Below are 4,955 nucleotides of genomic sequence, written 5' to 3'. Positions count from 1 at the left end.
TTAGTCTAACTGATCAATAGACTAGAGATGAGTTGGGTGAATTAGTTATTAATTAATTCACAAGTTATTAACTCATAATGCAACTATAGAATACATCAGTTAACTCAGTTGCATGTCAATGCATGTTCAGTTCAGTAGGGACACGTGTTAGAGGATCAGATTGCTATCAGTTGTGACTATAGTTGTGCATGATGATTTGCACAATCAGAGGGATTGAGTATGCCAATGAATTGGCCAATATCATGAATTGTAGCCTGTTCTCACGTCCAACAGAGTGTGAGTGATTATTTGCAGGTCAAATACGAGTTTGGTAAGCCATTCTCATCAATTCTTGAGCAGGTATTGAGTTGGAGAGGCAGGTAAGCAGTGGAATAGATTTGGAGATCAGATCTGAGCTGTATTGTGTGTAACAGGTGGAGTTGGTACTAGATTGCTTGTGATAAGCATTGTACTTTGTATTGTTACATGATTCAATCAATATAATATACAGATAGTGTGGGGTTTTTAGCGAGATTCTTTCCCCGCGATACATATTGTGTTAATGAGTTTGATTGATGCTTCTATGTGTGCCTGTGAATGTTTCTGCTTCTGTATATTGATGATCAACGTAGAGGAGATTATGTATTATACATGTTCCGATTATAATTGTATGATCAGGATAATCTCTGTGAATATGTGTTAAATTATTCAAATTTCTACATGTTATCAGAGCTTGATGATTTGTAGAAAAAGTTTCTACATGGTATCGGAGCTGCTTGATTTGTAGAAGAGATTTTTACAGGATATCAAGCGTGTGTTGATCATCAAATCTATTATTCAGGAAGTGTTTAAATCTTATTTCTTCAGGCAGAGTCTGTAATTGGGCCAGGTAGCCTCTACATTCATCCTTCTTTTGGAAGGTGAGATATCCGGTGAATGCCCATACAGTCGATCTCTGTACAAGAAATACTTTGTTCTCACGAATTCTAGATCGGAAGTGGTTGATTTTTTGTGCTGGTGGAATTCGAATTTAATTCCAAAGCAAGAGCGAAACTCAGAAACATTCAGTGTGAGAATGGAGACAGTATGCCCCAGTATCTCACAAAGTTCACCCAATGCCGGGATGAGCTGGGAAGTGTGGGGGTGACTGTCGGATGAGGATGGTGAGTCTATCACTCCTTGACCTTCCTAAGAGTTGGCATAGCTACCAGGACTTGGTGAATGGAAGGGAGAAACTGCCAAATTGGGAACGACTATGGTCGGATTTGATGCAGGAGGAGATTAGACGGAGCACCAGAGACAATTCTTCATCTATGCATGATGAGAAGAACTGTGCCTTAGTGAGTAAGGTGAAGGAGGGGAAGGAGAAGGTTTCTCTTTTCAAATCCAATCCTTCCAATGATGGGAAGAAGGTTGAAAAATTGAAAGTGAGATGCTTTCATTGTCATGGAGACTTGGTGGTTGAGAGGAAGCGTATATTACCTCTCAACATGCAGAGCCAGAAGAAGTCTCAGACGATTGTGGAAAAGCCACGATTGGTGCAACAGCTTCAAGAGGTTGTGGAGGAGCCACAACAAGGGAAGCTAAGAGGAGATCAAGTAGAGACATCTACTCATCCAGAGACCTCGAGTAGGGGGAAACTTCAAGCCAGGTGGGCTGAGGGATCACATGCAGCCATACCTCCAGGTAGGAGGTGGGGTGATGTGGATTGATTGTCCCAAGGAGGAGGGGCAGGATCCTTGAGGTACCCAACCTCTTGGATGAGACCTTGCTACGGGAGCCCCAATGTGTAGTAGCAGGAACTGACTGATTGGGTAGAGACAGATGTGGATGGAGCGGTAGACAGAGTGACAGTGCAGGGAATCCCAGGACAACGCATAGCTAGCAGGCTGCAGCAATGCGAGAGGCACAAGTGTTTTGCACAGTGCTAGGTGGCACAGAGAGGTGTGCAATGGTGTGAGATGCATGGAGATGTTGCAGTAGCACAGATGTCAGAGAGGGAGCACTTGTCAGCAGCAGGTAGAGCTTCAGCATCAGAGGGTGTTTCTAGCCCAACAGGGAGGTCAGTTGGGAGGTGCAGTGCGGATGTAATGCTGGGAGATAGAACTAGCAGCAACACAGATGCAGTCAGAGATCAAAGTGACAGAGGCTAGAGCAGTCAGATACTGAAGAGCACAGATATGCAGAGTTTTCAGTCGACAGAGGTAATAGCAGTCAGAGACTTTGATGACAGAGCAAGTGGACTGGCCAGATGTGTTGCATGGAGAACATTCCAGAGTTACAGGATCAGGTTTGAGAGGAAGCCTTTCTTGTTGAGAGGGAGTGTTGAAAAGTGTGCAACAAGAAATGCTTGTTGAGAATGCAAAAAGATGATGGGGCTTAGTGAAAAGAGTTGCCTTCACTAAGTGGGCCCATAGGCAAATTATGGCGCAAGTTCTATTTTTGATCCCAGCAGGGATGATCATAGTATGAGTGGTCACAGTATGAGTGATCACAGTATGGGTGACCACAGTATGGGTGACCACAGTATGAGTGATCATAGTATGAGTGATCAAAGTCTATTTTTAGACTGGCTGTCAAAAATAGAAAAGTCAAATATTATTGTCTCATAATAATATTTGGACTATAAACTTGATCTTATTCTCTTGGAGCACTTCAGGAAGAGCTACGGATGTGGTACATGGAGATCCCAGAAGGAAATACGTGGTTACCTATGGGATGACTAGTATTTGCATGCAATACTTTAGTTAGAACTCAAGTGAGTTGACTTTAGTGGACTGGAGGTGCTGTTGATAGAGTTGTGTTCAGTTTAACTTTGTTAAATTGGTTGTATTTAGTCTAACTGGTCAATAGACTAGAGATGAGTTGGGTGAATTAGTTATTAATTAGTTCACAAGTTATTAACTCATAATGCAACTATAGAATACATCAGTTAACTTAGTTGCATGTCAGTGCATGTTCAGTTCAGCAGGGACAGGTGTTAGAGGATCAGATTGCTATCAGTTGTGACTATAGTTGTGCATGATGATTTGCACAATCAGAGGGATTGAGTATCCCAATTCATTGGCAAATATCAAGAATTGTAGCCTGTGCTCACGTCGAATAGAGTGTGAGTGATTATTTGCAGGTCAAATACGAGTTTCGTAAGCCATTCTCATCAATTCTTGAGCAGGTATTGAGCTGGAGAGGCAGGCAAGTAGTGGAATACATTTGGAGATCAGATCTGAGTTGTATTGTGTGTAACAGGTGGAGCTGGTACTGGATTGCTTGTGATAAGCATTGTACTTTGTATTGTTACATGATTTAATCAATATAATATACAGACAGTGTGGGGTTTTTAGCGAGATGCTTTCCCCGGGATACATACTGTGTTAATGAGTTTGATTGATGCTTCTATGTGTGCCTGTGAATGTTTTTGCTTCTGTAAATTGATGATCAACGTAGAGGAGATTATGTATTATACATGTTCCGCTTATAATTGTATGATCAAGATAAACTCTGTGAATATGTGTTAAATTATTCAAAATTTCTATAAATGATTATGAATGGATGGTAAACATAACAGAATACATATGAAACATAGAAAGAAAGACACATTTTCTAAACTCACACCACAGGGATCTCATGAATCAGAGCTGCATCATTCTATTAATTTCCAAGCCAAAACTATACAATGACAGTGCTGAGTTTTTCTCCGCACTATTCCGAGAAACTCCAATCCTTTACAAATTAATTTCAATACAATAAATAAGCTTTGCTATGAGAAAGTGGATCGAACCAAAGTTGAGGGATTGTTTAATCATTACAAGCGGAAATGAAAAGCCAACCATCAGTAACAGGAGCAGCATTACATTTAATTTCTCTGATGACCAATTTAAAAAAATAAAAATGTGGCGTAGATCTCCTGGGGCGACTGTTCGCCTTACTTTTGGCCGTTTGAATAACAACTATCATTTTAATGAAGAGAAGACATATATTATTAATGAATGGGCCCACCTGCAATTTTCGTTTAACCTCACCCACACGCCAATATTCACTTTCAACTGTCTTCGCTTCTAAACCACATTACCATAGCCAAAAAATTGTTGAACCGGCTTTGAAAAACTTGGAGAAAATCGCACTGAAACAAATCGTATTCTCGCAGAGCAGAAGTGATTTGGCCTTTGGGTCTCTGTGCGTTGCGCCAAAAGATGTCGCACCACTTTGGAGATGGTTTTGAGGCACTTCCTGAAGTCCAAATTGAGCCCAAGTGTGCTTGCTAGAAATCCATGCCTGTCTACTTTCCAACCCAAGTGAAAATTTTCAATTTTTATGTCATTTGCCCCTACAAAACTGCAATCTCCCAAGACTGCTTCCTGTGTGTCAAAATAGGGGCAGAGAGGTCATTTTTTGGGTGTTTTTGACCTCCTGAGGACTCAAAACTTGCCCAAAATTCTTGGCCATGCACCAACAGTCATGATTTTTCATGAAAAATCCAAAAATATAAAATTTTTGTGATTTGGAGCTCCCTATCAAAAGCGCGCGCCAGGTGGCGCGGCGCACAGGGAGAAAAACCCTGTTTTTTGTGCAAAAAATTTCAAAATGCAAAAATGTGCTCCAAATTTCTTGAAATTTGGGCTGTACCTTCTCCATCACATGTCATGTTGGGCCAAAGAGGCCTCGGCCAAGATTCGGAGCCGATCTTGCTCTTTTTTCCTCTTTTGTCTTTTCTTCACCTTCCTCAATTTTGCCTTTAGGCTCCTGATTTTCTCTTTGGAGCTCATGTTTCGGGCCATGTAATGGTAAGTCATGCACCTCAGCATTTTTTTTCCTATTAGCCTTCTCCAACAACATCTCCAAGTGAATGTTCACTTTCTCTAAAACATACTCCATGTCCTCATCTCTTTGCTCCATAGGTCTACCTTGTGCTGCCATGATGTGTTGCCAGTTTTCCTTGATCAGTTGCAACTCTATCTTAGCTTGTCGATCCTCAAGTT

The sequence above is a fragment of the Pinus tabuliformis genome, chromosome X, assembly GCF_031772625.1.
Source record: "Pinus tabuliformis cultivar Carrire ecotype Pingquan chromosome X, CPIR1, whole genome shotgun sequence".
NCBI classification, from domain to species: domain Eukaryota; kingdom Viridiplantae; phylum Streptophyta; class Pinopsida; order Pinales; family Pinaceae; genus Pinus; species Pinus tabuliformis.
Note: the sequence above shows the minus strand (reverse complement) of the source record.